This window comes from Mustela lutreola, chromosome 14 (assembly GCF_030435805.1).
Source record: "Mustela lutreola isolate mMusLut2 chromosome 14, mMusLut2.pri, whole genome shotgun sequence".
Taxonomy (NCBI): domain Eukaryota; kingdom Metazoa; phylum Chordata; class Mammalia; order Carnivora; family Mustelidae; genus Mustela; species Mustela lutreola.
Genome location: NC_081303.1, coordinates 1,425,704 through 1,448,527, shown reverse-complemented (window position 1 = coordinate 1,448,527; position 22,824 = coordinate 1,425,704). Strand labels below are relative to the sequence as shown.

At 52.8% G+C, this 22,824-nt stretch overlaps 1 long non-coding RNA gene across 6 annotated transcripts in view; it reads left to right on the top strand.

The window, feature by feature from the left end:
• Positions 1-2,637: 2,637 nt before the first annotated feature.
• The window catches only part of LOC131814551 (uncharacterized), a 132,463-nt gene continuing 112,276 nt past the window's right edge, over positions 2,638-22,824 (top strand). For 5 of the 6 annotated variants that reach the window (XR_009347325.1, XR_009347324.1, XR_009347326.1 and 2 more), the window contains exons 1-3: positions 2,638-5,599; positions 7,604-7,735; positions 21,021-21,180. This is a non-coding gene — a long non-coding RNA (uncharacterized LOC131814551). The remainder of the gene's footprint in view (positions 5,600-7,603; positions 7,736-21,020; positions 21,181-22,824) is intronic. The other variant, XR_009347328.1, reaches the window with a different exon arrangement.

Below are 22,824 nucleotides of genomic sequence, written 5' to 3'. Positions count from 1 at the left end.
ATGAGTGAGGAAGGGAAGAGGCAGGGGAAGGGAGGGAGGGCTCTGGGAGCGAAGCATCCCCCCACCTGACCCTTCCACCTGACCCTTCCGTCCCCCAGCCCCTTCCCGCCGCCCTGTCCCATCCTGTCTCTTCTCCAGGGAAACAAAGTATGTGGAGAAAGGCTCACCGTGACAGATTTTTCATTAGGACCCCCATTCTCCCTATAGAAATAGGTTCCCTACCTCAGCTTTCTAGGGCTGTGGCAAATGCCAAGTAGACCGGTTCTGTGTCTGGCCAGGCTGAGCTTCCTCTCTTGTCCTTGACCTACTGTGCTCCTCTGGAGGCTACTCCCTCTTCAAATCTGAGCTCCCCAGCTTTGCTCGTTCTGCCTCCCCCATGTGCAGACTCTCCCCAGGTTCTGACAAGGGCTGAGTGTCGTGCCTTCACAGCCTCTCCTTCTAAGCCAGCCTCTCGCAGGCGTCCCGGGAACCTCCACATTTCTACCCCAACCTGTCATGCAGCTGCAGAACAGGATCTCAGCCATGTGAGACCCAGAATGAGCCTCAGCCACACAGCCACGCAGACGGTCCGACCACATCACCCCAAAGAGCAACCTGCCCGGAGCAGGACAGACACACTCCCAGCTTCAGTCCTGGCTCACTGTGTGACCTTGGGCAAGTCCCTTGTTCTCTCCAGGGCTGCCCCTTCTTCACTGGTAAAACTGGAACAACACATTGTTGCAAGGATTAATTGGGGGTTGTGGGAAAATGCTAAGCACAGTGCCTAGTGCCTAGTGCAAGCTGTTAAATAGCTTGCTTAAGTATAATTAGCTCTTTCCATTTGACCTTGTCTAACCTTGGAACTGCTGCTATGACTTTGCCGCCTTCCCATTCTGATACCTATTCCCTGCCTGGACTCTCGAGTTTTCTTAGAAGGTCACCTTGACTAAGTCCCTGCCCTCTATGCCACCTGTCCAGCTTGCTTCCTGCTCAGTGACCTCCTCTAACTTAAGTAATGAGTAACTTGAGCACAGGATGTCCCTTTGGGCTACGCGGGGGGCTGGGCTTTTGTTCTGAGGCCCCTTCTGTGAAGGGTGCTGTAGCATCGGGTTGAAAGCAGAAAGCATGCAGTTCCCTGGAGGGCGGGGTGCCTCTGGCAGGTGCAGCGCGTGGCTGGGCAGGGGGTGGGGGAGGAGGTGCGGGCAGAGGGAGGAGGAAAGCTGGTCGGAGGCCTGACGTCTCTGCAGAGAGGAGGAGGAGGGAGTTCTTCAGCTCTTTTGAAGGACTGGGGGCAAAGAGAACAATGTTTCCATCTCTTTTTCTAGGGAAGAGGAATGGTTCTAGAGTGATGTGGTTAGTTCTGCCCAAGGTGGGTGCTGGGCGTTGGGGCGGGTTGATGGGAAGCAGAGAGAAGCCTGGTGGCAGAGAGTGGAGGAGGTTAGGGACCTCTGTCCACGTGAGGATGACAGGTTCTAACTGGGGAAACAAGCAGAGGCAGTTGAGACTGAAGCGGACTCTCCCCGGGAGCGGAGACAAGAGCCCAAGGGTGAATGCAGGACAGGGCGGTCCCGTGTGAGGCCAGACCACCCGTTAGACATCTGGCAGGCGGAAGCGCCAGGACCGATCAGCCCCTCGCCGTCTGCTCCTTCTGCTGCAGGGCAGAGAGGCTGAAAGGGAGGTTCGGCTGCCTGCAGCCCAGAGGGTGCCGTTGGGCAGGCTGCACCAGGGAGACAGGCCCCCTGCCAAGCGGTGGGCTCTCGCAAGGCTTGGGCCAAACCCAGTGCAGTCCGCCCCGCAGAGGGCTCCGAGGGCCGCTGCCCATCCCCTCGTTGACACACGTGCACACGCCCCGCGGGGTTCTGCTCGGCCAGCACTAGGGTATTTTAAGTACCGCGTGGAGGGGGCTGAGGGTGTGTATTGCACGGTGACTCATCTTGGCAGCAGAAACTGTGCGCAGCGTTGGGGGAAATGGCTCAATGGCGGGCTCTGTGTGCGGCAGAAAGCTCTGGAATGCCCTGCTCTGGGAGACAGGGCCGGGAGGGCGGGAGGGGTGGGGGAGGGGAGCTAGGGAACTGCTGCTGGACCCTCACGGTGGACCGTCACGGTGGCGGGATGCAGGCGATGCCAGGGGGGCTCCTGCCACCGGCCTGGGCTGAGCGCCCTGACTGTCCATCCGGAAGCCCAAGCGCACCACAGGGTGTCATTCTGTGGTTCACAGTGGCCCCTGGCTATTTGCTGAAAACAACAAATCACTCTCCGGAAGGGTTTTGGTTTCTTAAGGACACCAGAGACCCTAAGTGGGGACATGTAGAGGGATCCCTCTTTTTCACTGAGCATCGTTCTGTCACTTTCCTCTCACGCTCAGTGTGGGATGGATTCTTGTCCTGGGTGAGGGCACAATAAGGAGAAAGGACTTATTTTTTCCTTTTTTTTTTTTTTTTTTTTTTTAAAGCAAGTCCTCTTTGGTAAGATGGACGGTACCTGCCAGGAGTGGCAGTGACAGGTCATCTGCTTGTCACCTTGGCCACCAGGCCCTGCCTGGCAGATTTCCAGAAACTGCTGTCTGTTACACCATTCCTAACTTGTAAGTCAGGAATCTGGAGAGTTCGGAACGCGTCCGCAGTCCAGTGGGCCCTGCTGGGGCTTCTCTCCACCACGTGGTTACAAAGTGTATGGAGGTGACCACCATAGAGGGAAGTGGACGCCCAGAGAAGGACTTTTGTTTTGATTGTTCTAGCAAGACCACAGAAGTGGATGATTTCTGTAAGCATATTCGCAGCTTGGGGGGTGGTAGGAATAAAGGCCGGCAGGCCGCAAACTCCTGTCAGAACCAGCCTCTCTGCTCCTTTGTACCTCCCCAGTACAGGGTAAGAGGTTCGATTTACTTTTTCCTTGGAAGAATGTCTGGAACCAACCAGTGCATGCTCTAGGCTTTAGAAAATAAAATTTCTTTCCAGAATTTTCCATCTGCTTTACAGGGGACAAGTGGACACTCCTGTAAGAGGCTAAGCTCAGTAAGGGGCACTCCCGTTCCATCATTCTGCTGTCAGAGAGGTCTTGGGACAGATGTAGATGAGACGAGAATCAGGGACATTTTATGATCCCTGTCTTGCTGGACAGCTGGGGAGTCTTCCAGGGATGAAGAAGGTGTCTGGTTTACAATCTGCTTCATTTCCAGCTTCTTTCCGCAGCTTTAGATGAGGACCTGGAGGTAATGGGTCATCATTGTGGGTAAACTCATCGTGTATAGTGGTGCCAATGATGTCAGAGGTCCTCCAGCCTAAACTCCTGTCCCTGGCACAAAGTCAACTAGCCTCTTGTTGAATATCCAAACAGGCTGTGTACCCCCAACCTTGCAGTAGAACATTCTGTTGTGGGGAAACCATGAGCTAAAATTGAGCTCCTTGTAACATCTGTACAATCCTGTCTCACCCGGGGGGACACATCGCAGACCTGGTACATCTTCATTGTGTCCACCCTACAAACATTGCAAACATTTCTGCTGTCTCCTTAATTTTTACCCTTCGAAGCATAAAACCCCCAGTTTCTTCAGTCCCTGTATGAGATTTTCTCTAACCCCCTCTCTGCCCTAGCCCCCTTCCTCATATTCTTTTCCACTTGCCAATATCCTTTTTTAAAGCAAGTGCCCTGGTTCTTGGGCAGAGCCCAGTGGACATCCGGACACTACGATATTATCAGTCGCTCCTCCCAACACTGTGCCTCCCAACACTGTGCCTTTGTGGTTTTCTTGAACCAGGGGCTCTTGAACCCTGAAGCCAGATAAATGTTTTAGAAAAATCTTCTTCTGCATTTGCAAAAGCAAAGTCTAGGTCAAAGAAGAGAGACACACGTAAAACAATTGGAGGACACCAGTCCCTGAGCTCCAGGGCAGTGTGCTGTAGACGCTGGCCGTGAAGGGACTTGGGCTGGAGATCTTTCTTCTTGCATTTGCCCATTGCAGTGGCTCACTCAACAGGGCTCTGCCTGCCACTTCTTCCTTCTCTGCACCCCTAACTTTCTCAGCTGTCCTAATGCCCAGCTTCAGCCTACATGAGGCTTGTGTGGTCCTGCTTCTCTCGTGGCCTTTCAGTTCCCACCCCATCACCCATGGGCAGTGGCTTACTTCACTGTCATCTTGATCCACGCTGAGAGATTTAAGTTAGCACAGGTCCTATTTTCAAAGTCCTAGGTCATTGGGAAGCCTCAGCATTGACTGTCTTGGTCCGGGTTCCTCCCTCCAGTGTGGCTGGGGTGTGAAGGAGGGAGCCGTGCCGGTTGACGTGGCCGGCAAGCTGCTGGCTGGCAAGAGACAGACAGACACACACTCAGGCAGGCAGGCAAACACACACACAGAACAAAGAATCTTATACACCCTACAAAATTTGCCAGATTTTCTACTTTCTGCGGCATTGTACCTTTCCAGATCATTCTAGAAATAGTGCGTTTTAATGTGGCTAGTTTGTAGCACTCAAACCAAAGGGAAGAAATGGGAAAAAAGGATGTTTAGCATTTATTTTACTGTGTAGAGTAGCTGGGAGGTAGGAAGATGCAAGAGAGAGAGAAAGGGAGCGAGAGAAAGAGAGGCAGAGAGGCGGGTGGGAGGGTGTACGCTGGATCACAACTCGATTTACACTCGTCTCTGCACCGGGAAGGAGGACTTCATGCTGTCAAGGAGCGACTCCTTTAAGCAAACTGGCCGTTTGCAGTGTCTCTACTCCTGCTAGCTCACAGCGTCTTTTACTTCGTCTGGTTTGGTCAGTGCTAGCGGTCGTTCACAGCAACGGTCTACACAGCGTTGGGCCCCACACGTGGGCCTGGGGGGCAGGCCCTTTACTGAAGTTTCTGAAATGCGTCCCGAGGACCAGGTGGCACCTGTAAGTCCCACGGAATGACACTCCCCACCAGAGCCCTCCGTTCCTGGTTCTAAAAGCCGTTGCTGTGCCTTTCCTCACAGGGACACCACCGAGGACACCACCAAGGACATAAATGAGCAGAATGACAAGGAGGCCAAGACCCCGAGCCCCGGCTTCTCCAAGACCTCTTGCTCCATTCAAACCTTCCGTCGCGACGTTAGAAGCTGCGCAGATGCGCAAAGACCGCGTAGACAGACGCTGTGCCAGGTGCTTAATCCGGATGACCTTTTGTTTGCTGCGTTCTGCTCTGTGTTGCCTTTTTAACCCTTAATGAGGTTGGCCCTTGCACTGGTTAATTTTCTGTGTCATTTCGATTGGGCTAAGGGATGCCCAGCTGTTTGGAAGAACCTGACTCTGGACGAGTCTGTGAGGGGGTCTCTGGAAGAGGTTAGCGTTGGGATTAGTCGACTGAGTCGAGGGGGGCGCTCCGCAAAGGGTGCTGGCCCCTCCCAGCGCCCGGAGGCACAATCTGCTGAAAAGACCAGAAAGGCAGGCAAGGGGCAGATTCTCTCTCTCTCTGCCTGAGCCGAGATGTCGTCTTCTCCTGCCCTCAGCCACTGGCACTCCTGGTTCTTGGGCTTTTAGACCAGACCACGACTTGCACCATCAGCCTCCTCTCAGGCCTTGGACTAAATTACACTCCTGGCTTTCCTGGGTCTCCAGCTTGCTGGTGGCGTCTTGGTCTCCATAATCGTGTGGTGATTTCTGTAAGTGATCTCCTCCTCTGTGTCTGTATCTCTATCTATCCCGCTGTCGATCTAACCATATCGGTTCTGTTTCTCTGAGGAAGCCTAACACAGCCCTCTTACTACTACCTGCCTCTCACAAGTGAAGAAACTATGTATTGTGCAGATTCAGTCCCTGAGGCCAGCAAGAAGCCAGCCCCATTCAGGTCCAGGCAGGGCTCTAGAGCCCATGCTCAGAGCCACGAGACCTAACTGCCTCTTCAGAAGGAAGACCTACACACACAGAAAGTGCTAGCACAGCTTCCGGCATCCAGTGGGTGCACTTACGTAAGGCTTTTTGTTTTCTGGGTTGAAAGCTCCCCGGGAGATTGCGAGTCTTCACTGGGTCACGATTTACAGAAGCCTGTCTTGGATTCACGTACTTCCCATCAGTCACTCACGGTCACCCATGGGGTGTATAGCGTGGCCTTAGGAATTGAGGGCTTCACAAAAGTCATGGAAGATACGGTCCTTTGACAGCAGACGGTCCGTCAGGCAAGATCCACAGGAATGAGTGAACAACAATGCAGGCTGGTAAATCATTATGTTTCACAGTAGGTACCAGAGCAAGAGACGCAGTGGGAATCTGGCGAGACGAGATAGCCCTTCTGGAAGGGGACGGGCCCAGACAGGACCTGATAGCGCCTCGGGAAGGAGCAGAGTGGAAAGAGCCTTTGTTCGCTCATTCTCTGAACACTGAGGGACTAACTGCGTACCAGGTCGCTTTGCTGGTCATCCGAGAGCCCGTGTGGCCAAGCAGCTTGTTCTGTTCTGTGGGGACAGCCTGATATTTCTCAAGGGAGCTAGGAGAGCGCTCGAGGGGACCTAGCCCCCTGCAGAGAGTGGGGAGGGCTTCCTGCAGGTGGTGGAGGGTGGCAGCAAGCCAGGGGAGGGGAGGGCAGAAAGGGCTCCTGTCAGGGTCAGTTGAGGGACCGCCTTCCATTGTAATGAAGACATTTTAATAGAGACAACATACAACTGAGAGGTACAGGTCTAACCTGCTCTTTGCAAAGGAGGAACTAGACTAAAGCACACCCCCGCTCCCCAGACAGCTATGGCCCCATCCCAGCGCCCCACTTCCATCCCCGGCCGATGAAACCAGATCTGCGCTCAGCCTCTCCCCCATCACTGACTCCAAGCTGCTGTGTGTTTTGCAAGCTCCTTGGGATCCCTCCAGTGTCCTCTGACACTGTCCCTCGTAAGCAAAGGACAGGGAACAGGTGGGTAGGTGGCGGTGTGAACCAGCAAGGAGGTTATAGGTGAGGCTTGTCTGGGGCAGAGGCAAGGGGGGAGACCCGCACATCCACTGCCACATTGTGGAAGTTTCTACAGGGCCTTCGTGTCTGTCACGCCTGCTGCGCGGGTGTTCTCAACAGTGCGTCACTGTCTCAAGCCTGTCTTTGGAGCGGCCTCTGGGAACAGGAAAGGCAAGTGGAACCTACATTCCGAGGACAGGGCGGAGTGAGGGGCCCTCGAGGTCCGAGTGCCGGGCGCCGCTCACAGGGGTCGCACCTGCTGGGTGATCTCCCCCAACACGGCAGCAAAGGGACAAATCAGACTTGACAGCAAAGCCTTGAAAAAGAGCATCCTTCCTCCCTTGACCTCTGCCAGGGCATCCACGTCAAGTTTGCTTAAGAGAATGTGGCCAGATCCACAAAGTGGCCTCTCTTTTACCTACAGGGCGAATTTTCAAATGAAGGCAGATTTCAGCTGAAGAAAGCCAGGTAACAGCCCCAGGATATTTGGCAACTCTGGAGACTCATTTTTTTTTTTTTTAGCTTTCGTAGGCATCTGAATGTGAGAGGGAAGTGCCGCTCCTGGGAGGGTGACTCTCCCCAGGAGAACCCAGGAGACAGGCAGCACGTCCTCTCCCTGCCACGGGCGCAGCGGCGGGGGTGGGGGGCTGTTTCTGTCCCCTCTCCAATCAGACACGTAGAACTTTTGGGCCACACACACCCTAATCTTCTGCAAACTGTTTTGTTCTAGGACCCCCTCAGCATGGCTGCTGAACTGCAGGTGGAATTCGCGTGGGAGCCTAACCTTCCTGTTCTCGGCCTGTGGAAAAGTGTGTCGCCAAGTTCCAGACAGCGCTGCGGACTTTGAGGACACCGCCTGCTGGTAAGATGAAAACTCATCCTCATCGTCATGTCCTCCGGTGGGCAGAGTGGGCACGAGGGGCAGGGCACGCGCAGTGAGCCTGGTCTTAGAAACGACCAGGTTCATAGGAGGGCCTGGAAGCTGTTTCTAGAGGGGCAAGGAGAAGCCCGGTGAGGGAAGCTTGCGGCAGGGCGGGCTTCAGACCGAGGCCTCGGGCCCCCGGCCCATGCCCCCACGGACTCGTGCTCCTCACCCATCTTGCGAGCCATCCTGGGTTGACTCGAAGAAGCAACCACACATGAAAACGGAGAACGTCATTGCCTACGTGTGAGGGACCCGAGAAGAAATGAGAAGAAATTGATTGCACTGTGATCTTCCACTGAAAAAGAAAAAAAAAGAAAGACAGAAAAATCCCCAGGAGGGTTTTATCAGTTAAACTTGGCTTCAGAACCCCAGATGAACAATGGCTCCAACAACGTGGGATTTATTTCTTCTTACTTATGAGTCTGGAGGAAGGGAGCCCAGGACTGCAGCAACAGCCGTATCCTTTAGGTCCTCGGGCCCCCGCCAGCTCACCTGTTTGCCATCCCTCCCATGTGGCCCTTGCTCTCATGGCCCAAGGTAATGCCTAGGACATCAGGCATCCCAGCCAGGCTGGAGGAAAAAGAAGAAGAAGAACAGGGCCTGAATGTCAACGGTCCCTTATGGAAACATCTGTCGTAGAAACCGCTCCCATCCCGTTAGTCGGAACTCGGCCCCAAGGCCACACTTGGCTGCATGGGAAGCAGGAACCGCGTGCCCAGCTCGAAGTTAGAGGGTCTGTCCTTGTCTGCCATAATAATGCGGGGAAATGGGACGCATATCGATTTGTTCTTTTGAGTTACTACTACCCAGGCCTTTTGCAAAATACAAATCCCAAGAGGGGTCCCCTTATCTGATATGTGATCGTCCAACGAAAGCACCAAATTTCTTTCTTTTGTGGTAAAGACAAGTCATTGTAAAAGGAGGCCGTGGGAAAATCTCAGGCCACAAGGGTTGGAGAAGGCAGCTCTGGAAGGAGCAGAGAGCAGAGGTGGAGGAGGTCTCGAAACGAGAGTGCAGGAAACAGGCCCCTCTAGTCCCACGGCCACAACCGGGCTCTGCCCTGTTGGCAAGGGCTGGTGCCGCTGAGGTTCCGCCCACCACCGTTTTCCACTTCCGGTGCAAACAGTGGACTCAGTCTCCACCAGGCTTTCTGGGGCTTGTGGGACTTAGACGGCTGTTGCTTTATCTTCGCCTGGGCCCTGGTGACAGAGGGTGCGTGATTTCCCCAGACCTGCACAGCAGCTGCCCTGCCGGCTTTAACTGACGGTAGATCTCAGAGCAGCTCACGTCTAGTAAATAAGGACTCTTTTTTGCAAATCAGTAATTTTTCAATTTCATCAGACTTCCAGAGGGATGGGACATTACAGTGGACGTTAGAGTGTGTGAAGATCTCCAGACACCGGGACGACATGTGAGTCCAAGGGGCAGCTTCTGGCAGTTTCTCAGACTCTCTAAGCCCCTTTGGTGGCCACAGGGCCTTTACACTTGCTATTCCCTCTGTGTCTGGAATGTTCATCTGTCCCCTCTTGTCCAGATAACCTACTGAGCCTCAGAAGAAGACTTCCTTGATGTCTGGGACTGGGGGAAATGTCTCAGCCACAGGTTTTCCCGGCACCGTGTATCTCTTCTTTGTGCTTTTTTCCACAGTTGTGGCTCTCCACTGACTCATGCATTTATTTATTTAGATGATACTTGCATGAGAACAGGCTTTGTCCACCATGGTATCCTCTGTACGAAGTACACTGATAGGCGTGTAGTACACACTCAGTAAATTTAGCTGAGTTGTGAAATGCACATTTGTCTCTAACCCTATTACAATGGTACAGAATTTCACAATGTGTTGACCACGAACCCTCTGCATCAGATTTATTTGGCGAGGCCCTGGTGACAGGATCCACAGGTGAACAAGCTTCCTCCTCGGTAATTGCTAAGCACCACAACGTTTGAGAAGCCCCACTGGAGGGTGTGTGAGAAATCCGGGGAGACAGCAGGACGTGGGTGTTATTAAGACCCTCATGCTGGCCACAGGAATGCACCTCTGGGGAAAGACCGTTCAATTCAAGAACTATCGCCTCTCTCCGTATGCTCAAATTCAGAGAAGAAACCTACAAGACAACTTTGCTCTTGGACAGCCCAGAGTGTGTGTGGAGACGGCTGTTCGTTAGCTTCCACCGTCACGGTTAGGTGGAAATAAAACAACGTGTGCTCGCCGTAGCACCTGGGCACAGAGGGCTTTTAAGAATCGCACAAAGACCTGACTGCTGGTGCACTCGGTACGTTCCTCCCTCCCTGGCCCTCGATCTCTAGGTGGCGTGACTTTCAGAGTCAGGAACTGAGTCCTCCGTGCAGCTGGGTCTGATTTCAAGCCCCCGAACGTAATACGATATGTATTCAGCTACTAAAGATCTCCAGGCCTGCAAGCTGATACACTTAAACTCTTGTCTTCTTTAAAAAAACCAAAAATCTGGGAGCCTAATACTGTGCCCCGAAGTTGACCGTGCACCCGGCCAGCCCGCCACACTCACTGAGATCCAGACGGGCAGCCCCACCGGGGACGGGAAACCGTCCACGCAGGAGTTCCTCCTAGGGCATCGTAGCTCTTTCCCGCCGGTGCAGCTGCTCTTTTTGCCTCCCAGACTTCCTCTTTCTCTTTTAAGATTTCTTCTCCTCCTTCCCTACTTGAGGGCAGGCTCATATCTTTTTTGAGGATCATAGATTCTTTACCTTCCAAGAATTTTTTTCTTTCTTCCGTTGCCTCAGGACTCGCGTCCTCTTTTTAATATCTCCCCAAGATCTTGGATGACCACTGTCATTTCTCTTAAGAAAAGAAACCATTCTACTGTCTCACCAAATATCTAACTACATATGTACAATGTAATGTATTTGTTACACAACATATATGTTTATTAGATTTTTTTTTAAATTTAAAGTAATTTCTGCACCCAACATGGGGCTCGAACTCACAACCTTGAGATCAAGAGTCACACGCTCGATGGGCGGAGCCAGCCGGACGCCCCCAGCTCCTGTACATCAGTAGCTCTGCTGACAAACATAGCAAATGGACAAATGAAAACCCGGCACAAAAGGATGATGCCTGAATGGAGATCGTGAATAAAGATGAAAAGTTCAAACCATAAGACATAAGGCAAAAATTACTGTCCCAGAGAGGGTCCCCAGTGTCGGAGCTGGAGGACAGCCAGGAAGAAGGTGCTGCATCTGCTTTACCAGCTCTGGGGAGCAGGGGCAAAGTCGTAGCTCGAATTCTCCACCGTTCCCAGCGGCAGTGCCCGGCTCACAGAGGTTTCAAGAAATACTTATGGAGAAAAGTGACTTGAGGAAGGGTCTCCAGTGTGAACCAGGGTCTCCAGTGTGAACCTGCTACTTTTAACGGGATGTTGGTGTTCCAGTGAACCCAGCAAAGTGCAGTGTGGCCCGGCAGGACCCCGGCAGGCCCCGGATGTGGACAGCGGGCTGTGGCCACTGGTCAGGAAAACTGTCTCCTCCCGCGGCCCATGACGCTCCTGTCTCAGCCCTCGGGAACACTTGAAGCTTCCAGTACCTTCACGGATCCATCCAGGTTGTGGTGAATGAAAAAGGAATACTTTGCTGACAAAATATGGGGTATTTCTGCTAAAAGGCCCTTTGTAGTGTTAGCCAAAGACACTCCCCTGTGGTCCGATGGAAAGTGCTTGGGTTGTGGCAACGCGGCCAGCTGGCGCTTCCTTCACCGGGTGAGACTCCCCCTTCTCACCCCGAAAATGGGAATAATGACACTGTGTGGGAATTCGAGATAGTTACTGTTCAAGGCTTAGAGCATCATAGAAATTCCAAAAGTGATGGCTTTCCGCACTCACGTATCAACAGCGCAGGAGCTGGGGTTTTCTGTCCAGCGCCTGACACAAAACCAGCACTTAGTAAGGTCTGTTGCATCAAGGGCGCATCTGGTCACTCGCCACGTCGCTAGTGGAAATGCGTCTCTGTCTTCTGATCTGCTCAGACGGGCGGGCGGACGGTGCGTGGTGTTCCAGCAGCAGCAGCTTCGGGACTTTGGGTCGGTGCTTGTGACAGTTGTGTGCTGGCTGGGCGACCCGAGGGACAGCAGGCTGACACTGAGCAGCCCCCTCATGTCCTCTCCCAACCAGCAGCATCAGCGCCGCTCGGGACCCCGTGAGACGTGTAAAGTCGCAGGCCCCGCGGCAGCCCCGCCGAGTCAGCAGTTCGGGGGGGCAGCCGGTCATCCGTGGGAGCCGCTCCTTCGCTGATCCTGATGTGTGCCCAGGGCTGGGGACCAAGACCATGGGGATGCGTACAGCCGTCCTGTGCTGTGACTGCAGATGCCCTGAGCCCTGAGCCCCCGGTGCCTAAGAACCAACGACGCGTGCCTGGAAGCGTGAAGCCGCTGCAGAGTGTGGGACGCGCCGCTCGGCCTCCCGTGAAGCACCCGTGAAGCTCATCCCACAGGCTGCGCCCCTGGTGTTTTGCTCACGGCCTCTGCTGTGGGTGCATGTTGGGTCCCCTCCTCCCCAAATCATGGGTTGAAGCCCTGCCCCCCACCCTGTGTGCTGGGATTCGGTGCCAGGGCCTCGGGGGACACGATAAGGCCAGAAGAGCCACTCGGCCCGCGGAGACACGGCCGGACCAGCCTGGAGGAGCCCCTGGCCTGCTCCTGCCCCGCTCCCAGCCGGCGCCGGCCCTGAGCTCCAACGCCTGCTTCCAGGACGGTGAGCGGAGAAACGGCTGTTGTTGGAGCCATTTCCACCTGCTGCGGCCGAGGGGACCGGGGCGGCCTGGAGCGCGGGAAGCTCTGTCTGCGCCGTCCGTCCGTCCTCGTGCTGGGGAAGCCGCCTGCGAAGCCGCTGTCAGAGACCCAGCCGTGACGGGGCTCGGGCAGGAGCCTGCGTTTGTCTCTCCTGCGGCCGGCGGGGGAGCGGTGGGGCGGGCGACGCGGGTCTGTCCGCGGCGCGCAGGGTCCGGGACCTGCTCTCCCGACGTGCGAGTGCGGCTTCTCTCCGGGCTGTCCCTGGCCTGATGCGGGCCGGGTCCTCCTGCGGGGAGGAAACCCAGGACGGGGGTTTGACTTCAAGACGATGTTGCCAGATTTACACATTTCACTTCCTTTTGTGCTGGTTACCCGCGTTCTCATGGCCAGCTGCGGGGGGTGCTGCGGGGCGGTGCGGGTTCACCGATGGCCGCGGGGCCTGTCGCGAAGGAGCAGGGACGAGCGAGCCCTGGGAGAGGCGCCCTGGCTTCTCCTGGGCCAGCTGCCGCACCAGCGCCGGCCCAGGATTCCCAGATCTGTCTTTAGACGAAAACCCCCCTTCTCCTGGGTTAGCTTGAGTGAGAAACTCCTATTTGTTACCCGAGGCTGCGGATCAGAGCGGGGCCCCTTAAATCCCTCAGACCTTAGCGAAGGCTGACATGAAGGTAAGGTGACAGGTGGGGGGCTCGAAGCGAGCCCCACACACCGACGCAGGGGAGGGTGCGCGGTGGTGACCGCAGGACGGCCGTGAGGTGGGGTGAGAGGAGACCGGCCCACGGACGGCTCTGAGCCCAGGCAAGCCCGGGGAATGTACCACGCGGGAGCCTTCGGTCTCTTTCCACGTCCCTGCGGGCGGGACCTGGGCCGTCAGGAGCCCCACACCCCGCGCCCCTTCCCTCCGAGGGCCGTTCGGCCGTGCACAGGTACTCGGGGCTCCCTGAGGTTTAGGGACTTCTGGTTGCGTGGGACTCTGCAGCGGGGGACTCTGTAGCAGGGGAATTTTCAGCCCGTTTGACTGTTAGCCCTGGTTTGTTAGGGGTTTTTGTTACTCGAGCCGGGTGCTGGTTTGCATAGTCGCCTCTCCGTACCCTCATTTCAGGGTAGCAGCCTGGGGAAAGTAATGCCTTTTAGTTTTCTTCCTGTGGTTTTCACCTCTCACTTAGCATGGCGGATGGGTCTATGAGCTCAGGGTCCCGCTTCCTGGAAGAATGGGTAGAACTCTTGGGTCTCTCCTCTGTCAACCCGGTTTCCTTCTCCAGCTTTTAAGGCAACAGTTCCAACCTGCGCTTTAATGCCTGGGTCAAATAAACACCAGGATTGCCCAGGGCTGTGTCCAGTGTGGGCTTGCAATCAACGGAGGGGCCGGAGGAGCCCCTCAGTGAGAGTTCACACACATGAAGTTGAACATAGGTCAGCATTAATCAGCTCAACGCCTGTCTTCCCCACCCTGGGTTTCTTGGCTCTGCCTCTGGGTGATTTGCCGTGCCATCCTTCCGTGGGCCGTGTGTCGCAGTGAAGTAAGGGGACCACGACAGCCATGACCTTCTGTTCACCGTAGGGTCTGCGGAAGGGATGGAAAGCGGAGGTGTGGGGGTGGGCTCCGTGTGCCAGGAACGGCTAGATGCTTGTAATCCCCGAAGAAACTGGAGAAGAATGAATATTTCAACCTATGAGAAAATGGAAGCGTCAGAGAGACAGTGACTTTCTCAGAGCACTGGTCACTAACAAGGGGTGGAGGCAGAATCTGAGTGAGGTTTGTCTGTTGTTTTAGATCCTGTGCTCAGAATTAGCTTCAGCCCATTGACGAGAAGAGTCTTCCGTTAAGAGCTGTACGCTGGCAACAGAGAAGGAAGGAGCCCCCTTTAATCACGTCCTGTATGGGGGCAGAGAGAGAAGAAGAGGGGGAACCACTGAGAATGGGCTCAGGGATTTATCTGGAGGTGGAATGTTCTGCCATAACCTTATTCTCTGACTCTGGGAGAATCCACTGTCTTCCCTGTGACTTAGTTTAACGACCAGATTGAAAAACAACAAAACAGAAAAACCCACAAAAAACACAGTGCTCCCAATCTTTGAAGGGCTCAGTGAAAATCTAGGTGAATGACCATATAAAAATCTTAGCAGGTAGGAACACACACAGACACATATACATAAACATAAATATAAATGATAGATTTTAAATACCCCACTTGAAGACCTTCTATCCAGAGCAAATTCAGTTTTGTTTTGCTGTTGCCCTAGACTTAAGTTTCTTAAAGGTAGGCGCCAGGTCTTTGTCAAGGGATCCTCAAATGTTGGAACTGGAAGGGATGTTAGACATCGTAAAGATAATCTCTCTCTGTTTCCCTGACATGGCCTGACGTCTTGTCTTGTATACAGCAGGGGCTTATTAAATAGCAGCTGAATAAACGGTGGCTGTCTTTCATAGGCTTTGCAATCCGACCTCCCTCTACAGCCCCGTGAGTGAGGTCACAGGAAGCCCCGCGCCTCTGGTCCCACTATCCAGTCATAACTTGCTCCAGTAGGAATTTTGGTGTTTTTATGAGCTTTTCCCTGCTCCTGAAATGACCTTTACTACAGATTAGCTTTAGCTCAGAAGATAAATTCCGTGTGTCCAAGCAGTTTGTGGGAACCACTCTGCCCTCTCTAACTGAGTGAGACCCACAGTGACGGCAAAAGCAGCCTTTGGCAACGCGGCAAAGCTTCCACCTTCCCCGAGGTCCAGGGCTGGCTCCGTGCGATGCAGCCTTGGCACTCACGCGGGGATAATGGCTGCTGTTCCCCCTTGAAGTTCCCAGTAATTTATACACAAGTGGCCCAGCGTTTTCAATTTGCAGTGGGCCCTGTAAGCTATGCAGCTCCTCTGCTTGGCTCTCTGGGTGCACCTGCGCATTTTCTCTTGGCCCTGAAGTTCCCCACGGCCCCTGCCCAAAGGTGGGACCACCACGTGCCCCATCATGGGGGAATCTGAAACATCTGCCTGGCCTTTGGAATAAACGAGCCAATGCATTATTCAGAGCCGGCGGCTCTCTCCACGCGTACGGCCAAACTAGTGGGACGGAACGAACGTGTGTTCATCGTTGACGGGTGCCAGCCACGGGGCTACAGGTCCGCCTGCTTCCTTCTTTAAACCCACACCTCGAACCCATGAGGTAAGTGCTGTTACTCGAACCCTACAGATGGGAGTCCTGCGGCTCAGGGAAGGTGGGAAGGGGCAGGGCTCAGCCGCTGAATTCTTTGACTGGTTTGACTGGAAAGCCCGTTCCGATTTCCTTGCCTTTGCTCATCTGAGGCCTGGAACGCGCGCCTGGAGGTCACAGCATTGCCTGCAACGAACAGCGACCCTTTCCTGCGGCTTCCACTCCTTACCTTTGCAGCGGGTCCTTTCGCCGCTGTTTGGTTAGCAGTTAGGGTACGCTACTGTCCCGTATCAGGCTTTGAGCCGTAGAGTGACTTTCCCAGGACCATCCAGGAAAGCAGGACTGCCGTGCCTCACTGCCGCACGGATGGGGGCGGGGGTGGGGGGCAGAAAGCAGACCCTGGGACTGGAGTCCAAGCCAGCGCTGACGGCATGCGGCTTACTCAATAGCACTGTCCGCTCGCGTGTAACAGAAGCTGCAGCCACTTCTCCTCTCTTTTTCACAAATCTCCACACCTGCTGTGTGCCAGGTCCTGTACTAGGCCTCGCAGAGGCCGAAATGCAGAAGGCACAGCTCCTGCTTTCTAGAAGGCCATGGACTGGCCGGAATGTGCACTCTTCACCCCGACACTTTGCTAGCCATGGGTCTGAGGTAGCGGAGTCAGGAGTGAGAGCAGATTTCGGAAACGGATGTCGGGTCATTTCTGAAGGTCATTGGAATTCTTCCTTGCCTGAACCTTGCTGTAGATCAGCGTCCTTTGTTGGGTGGCGCGCCTCTCCCTGTCGGCGGCGGCGTGAAGAGCGACTCCCGCGGGAACCGCGTGATCCTCTGCTCCAGCAGATGGAAGCATGATTGTTCGGGATGGACATGGAGAGCCGCTGAGTTACAGACAAGCTCTTCTCTCGGTCCCCACCCCTACCTGGTTGCGCTGCTTTGAGAAATCATTGACTGTCTAACAGCCTCAAGACGCCAGCGGGCGAGGAGGCCAGAATGCTGCCCAGCAAACGCAGCCGTGGAGCGCAGTGTTCTGTGAGCGTCTCCATGGTAACAGTGTAGCAGCTCACATTTATAGACCCTCTATCTCCAAGGAGCTCAAAGCACCTTCCAGACATTATCTTCTTTTATGAGAGGGAGGGAGGGAGCGAGGACGAGCGAGAAGAAGGAGCAGGAGGAGGAGATGGGGGGAGGGAGGAGGAGCGGAGGAGCCAGAGAGGCCGGAGGAGGGGCCGAAGGACACGGCGGGCTCTGATGCACGTTCACAGACGGCACTGAATGGGGAAGTCAGTGACCCAGGGTGGCATGGTAAGCCAGTGACAGGTGCTAGACTGGACCGAGCTGGAGGCTCTTAGAACCCCTGGAACCCTTGCTGCCGGCCTTGGGCAGATGTTAGGGCCGCGCGGCCGACTGCCTGTGGTCTAGCTCTGTTCAGTGTCATCTGGGTGATCAGATAACTCCGGGGACGTCAAAGGCAGCTTGGCTCGACCATTGTTGACATGAAACACAGGGGCAATTCTTCTATTCTACGGAGATGTGAAGATAACATTCATGCAGCCACCAGACCATCTCACATGGCATTGGCGGGAGCGAGAGGCTGCGATGTCCTGATAACCTCGGACGAACATCGCACACACATGCAGAGGGTCTGCCCACGCTGATGGAAACGGTTCTTTAAACCCATTGCATGGTGTCCCGGGGATCTTTGGAGGGAGCACTTCTCAATCCTTTCCCCCGAGAGGCACAGCTGTTCCATTAGACACGAGAGGCGGGGTAGAGCTATTTGAAGGCTGCAGCCGATGAAACTGAAAATGGGTTCTGTAAATTCCAGACCTGCTGTTCTCCTTATAAAGCACTTTGTTTGGGTAAGCCACGGCCTCTGTCGCGGCGTAAATCAGGCGGGTTGCAGGGGCTCAAGCCGTCATCCCGAGCCTCTTCTGTTCTCGTTCTAATTCCGTCAGAATTCGCCACACATGGTCCCTGCGTTTTACGCTCCCAGACCTTCTGACCCAGACACTCCCAACCTCCTCACTCCTCATTTGGTCTTTAGAAAATAGGATCTATTTTCTCTTTTAAAAAGATAAGTGATCTGCAGAAGATTCAGCCGAAGCTTGGCTGCGGAGAGATAAGGTCCGTCCCCCGCGGGTCTTCAGGGCCCTTCACGAGCCATCACGCCCGTTTCTGCAGCCCAGAACCTCAGCCTTCTGCAAAAGTCGGGCTGCTTATTTGCTTACAGCCTGGATCAGGTTTCAGGGGGCCCTTGGGTGAAAGGGTTGGTAGTTCGGTAATTCCAGTGTTTAAGCCTCAGGAAAGTTTAAAATATTTGATATACGAATAGGCTTCCGATCCCCAAAGCAAAAAGAACTTAAAAATGAAGAAGAAAGAAGTGTTTTGCTGGGAACCTCTTGGTGTCCAACACCAGGGTAGGCATTTTGCGTGCACCTGTGCACACCGGGTCTGCCCCCCCCCCCCCGGGAATGAGCGGGATGGCCCTCCGACTCACCAGGGATAAGCTTCTGTGCCATGAATTTCTTTCTATTCTCCCAAGAGTCAGGAGCTCCCTCTTACCTACTGGCTTCTCCAGGAGGGGAGGGATCGGGATCTGTTCGCTCCTTGGCTGGGCCCCTAGCTTTGTGCTGGTCTGCCTCCTATATGCAAATGAGCCAACGTGCTTGGCTCCGCCCGCCCTCCCTCCGTCTTCACACCTTCTTGGCTTACCTGTGCCTCCTCCGGAAGGGTCCTCCGCCGCAGGTCCCGACGGGCCCCCTGCTTGTTCCTGGGCAGCGTTTCTCCTTCCCACCCCAGCACTTACGGCATTTGCTTGTGTTCACATGAGTTTCTAGGTAGCTGTCTTTTGTCTAGCTGTCTTTTAGGCACAGAAAACATTATTCAAAGGTTTGCTTTTTGGATTAAAAATTCATAATCCCCTTATTAAAGCTGAAATTAGAAAAACACTTGTTTTAGTTCAGCTTACAGACGGAATTATTTTCTTAGTCTGGCCGAGCATGGGCCCTTGCATAAAGTGAGTTAATTACTTCCAAATATATTAAGCCATAATTAAAAATTTTATTCACACTCACACATGCACGAACGTGCATATAAAACACATGCATGCACATATGTATTTGAATTAACAAACGAAGCTTTCTAGAGTACGTCGATGCTTACACATATATAGGCCCTCAAATTTATAAATACAAGGTCCAAGAGTTCTCTTACACCTTCCAATAAACTTAGTAAGAATTCCACTTAAAATCGTAAAAACTCCACATGAATTACTCAGTCAGGTTTTAAATTGGCATTACAAGGCTCCCACTCTGATTGGCCCAGTTCCCTCAAAACTTAAGACCCCAAACCGCAAACACGCACAATTTATAATCATTGATGTAAAATTAGAAAGCCTATGGTTCGGCCTCTGAGATCTTTTTGTAGTTAGCGCTCAGTCCCCCTGGTGGGAAGAAACACATCCAATCCAGGGAGACATCCGCCGCACGGCTCACCGATGGGGTGCTGGCCAAGATGGGGGCCAGCTGGGGACCGGGATTGGGTACAAAGTCACAGACTTTCACGCTAACGAGGCGACTCTCCCAAGTCCCCTGCCGTTTGGTCGAAGTCTTTGTTCCCTCAAGGAAGTCTGCGGCTCCTGTTCTTGGAGACCGCTTGACTGGACCTTGCCTTTCCTTGACGCCTTAAAATTTGTAAATATGTTTGCAAGTAGCTCACCCTTGATGGCACGTTGAGGTCTGTGAGATTCATCTGCTTGCTAATAGCACATTTGATCTCGACAGGGTTCTCCGTTCTTCAGAGTCTCTGCATCATGGCGCAGTCAGGGTCATCTCTTGGGTAGCCTGTTGCATTTCATTTGGTCATGACTCCTGAGGTGGTTCTGCTCCTTGCATCCCCCATCAGGCTGTGGGCGGTCTGCGTAGGACAGGACACACTGTTTTGTTCTGAGCTGTGAGCCCAAAAGCCAGCACACTGCTTGGCACAGGGCAGACATGGCTGTCACTTGGCCGTTGAGTTGCAGGCGGGTGTCGCAGGCAGGCGGGGACACACCTGTACCTGAACAAGTTGCATTTATTGCCAGTTGCACAGAAAGAGCTCGTGCACTGTGGGTGACTGCAGGGTGCTTGGGCCAGAAGGTGCTAGAAAGCACTTAGGAAGCACTTGGGCTTGCCCTTGTCAGCTGCTTTGGGGCAGAGCTCAAAGCAGCAGACTTTGCTCTGAATCGGTTGCTGGCAGGAAGTGGAGATAATGCTATGTTGGGGAGGCTCCCTGGAATGAAGCTGAAGACGCAATCAGTGGAGAAACAGCAGTCATTCCTGTTCGTCCAGAGAGGGGTGTAGCTCACTGGGGGGCTGGGACAATGCTCACATTCTGGTTGGTTCAGACATGGCCCCAGAGCCCTCTTATTTGGGCCTTGCTCCATCAGAGTCACCGAGAGCTCTGCTGTCATGTGAAATTGTTTCTGTTCGGTGGAACGCCAGGACCTCGCCATGAGTGATGGGCCAGACCGTAGCAACACCAGGAGATAGCTGTGGTCCGGGCTGGCTCCAGTGTGGACCCCAGCGGAGCCTCCAGAAGGCCCAGGGTCCCGTCCCCACTGCCCCTCCCTCACATTCTCTGGGCCCCCAATCCTGGTTCCTCCTCCTCACCTCACCGTCTCTGACTTAATGGTACCTCTCTGTGGAGCCACGCTCTATCCTTGGAGTCTGGAGAGCAGACAGGAGGTGCTCGTGGTGGAAGACCTGTTGCCCAGCGAGCATTCCCTCTCCTCACATGGGCTCGGGCCCCCCAGCACCGGCATAGCCTCCTCTAGCCCAGACTTTCCATCCTGGCTGTTGGAGTTCAGCAAAGCTGGCACAGACCAGGCTCTTGTCCCCCTGCTGTTTACTTGCCAAAAATATTTCTGCAACCGGAATTCAATTTGGAAAATGTTATACAAATAGCGTATCTTGGGAGAATATTTTAATTTCCCTGATCAAAGCATGGTGTGCTAGTCTTCTGGATAACAGCTCCTAACGCTTTGTAGACGGAGAGCCGGGCTGGCTCATCCCAGTCTGTGACATCCTCCCAGTCCCTTAATTAATATCTTTAAAACCGGTGAGGGTCTCAAACATACCACACCTGGAGTGCAGAGAAATACTTGGGGTCCTGACTCAGGAATCTTGTTAATTCCCCAAGGCCTTTGACTGAGGGGAAAGAGAAGTTGAGAGTTGAGTTGTGGGTTCTCTAATGGGTCAGTCCCGCTATTCCACTCCCAGTAGCCACGCAGATACACTTTGATAAAGGTAATTTTTTAAAAAGATCTTATTTATCTATTTGACAGACAGATCACAAGCAGGCAGAGAGGCAGGCAGAGAGAAGGGGAAGCAGGCTCCCCGCGGAGCAGAGAGCCTGATGCAGGACTCGATCCCAGGACCCTGAGATGACCCAAGCCGAAGGCAGAGGCTTTAACCCCCTGAGCCACCCAGGCACCCCTGATAAAGGTAATTTTTAAACAACTGCTTACATGTTTCAAAGACAAGAAGGCCACATAAGTGATACACATGTATATCATATATATGATACATACATATATGTATATCTTCTTTCTCATATAACTGATATTGTGATTGTATTAGTGATAATGGTGACCTTCCTTTGCAAATGCTTATTAAACCTACAGAATGAAGAAGGCTTTGATTACTCCTTGGTTTTCAGTATCTTTAACCAACTAACCCAACCAACCAACCAATGCCTTTACTTAGAAGAACAGTGAAATGAACAAGTGAATTGCTAGACATGGAAAATAGGATAATATTTATTGGTTTATTTATTGTTGGTGGACATTGGCCTCTTTATAGACGTGAGTTTTCACTTTTATGAACATGTCGAGGGCAAAGTACAGAATCCAAGTGTGCAGTAGGGTCCTTACGTAGTGGAACATTCACTGCTCTGAGAGTTGAGACACCTGAATTCCAGTATCGTGTTAGTTGTGGAATGTTGCCCTTAAGCAAACAGGAAACCAAAACATCTGGATGTCAGTTTTTGTAAAATGAGAGCAATTACACTAACTGATTCAGTGGGTTCCTGACAGCTTCAATATTCTAGATTTTACAGGTACAATTGTATTTATTTTGTCAATTATTTAATATGGGAGGCTTGCAAGAAATAGTACTTCTATAATTCATGCACGCTGCTACCAGGTGAAGGTGTCTGGTGTATGGGTCATGTGCTCCAAATTGCAGGCTTAGGCCACACCTGTGTTGTATCTGAAAATGCCATATCTGTATTATATCTGAAACATATGTTATATGTTCACCTTTTGCCTCCTTGAAAACAAATATTTGTTTAAACATTAAGCTTATCCATTATCACATACTTGCTGGCCAGAGTCATGATCTGTTCATGATTGATTTTATCTATTGTCTGTAAGTGCTTCTTGGCCTGGCAGCTTGGGCTGGGCTCCTGGTGGATATAATATCGCACATATCTGTGCCACTAAGATTATGAAAAAAAAATCATTCAACCAGAAAAAAATAATTTCCCCATTTCTCCTCTGGATGGAGGTACTTTGCACAAGGATTCTAGATATTTGGGCTCTGTGCTCAGCAGGGAATCTGCTTTCTCCTCTCCCTCTGCCCCTCCCCCTGCTCATGCCCTTTCTCTCTCTCTCTCAAATAAATAAATAAATCTCTAAAAAATATCCCTAGATGTTAACAACTTAATTATATGTCCACTAGAAATATAAACATTATAGCAAGAATTTTTGATAAGGAAATTTTAGGTAGTTTTCTTAGTGATAAGTTTTACTTTAAAAACCTGCCTAGGAAGTGAAAAATGTTAACAATATCCTATATGAAAATACTTGTTTATTTTTATTATTGTGTAGTCCATGTTAGATAAAAACATAAGTTCACAAGGGGTTTCAGTAGTGTAAAAGGTTTCAGGAGAGAAGACCCTTCGTTTGGTTTCAGTGCCCAAAGCTAGTTTAATCTTGTGACCTTCAGTAGCAAGATCACAGCCACAACATGTGGCCACCAGAGACAAAGGAGGATGTTGGGAAACCTTCCGAGGACAGTGTCTGGCACTAAAAGCTCCATTAGCACCGAAGCCTGCCTTAGGCACACAGATCTTCTGTATTGACTTTG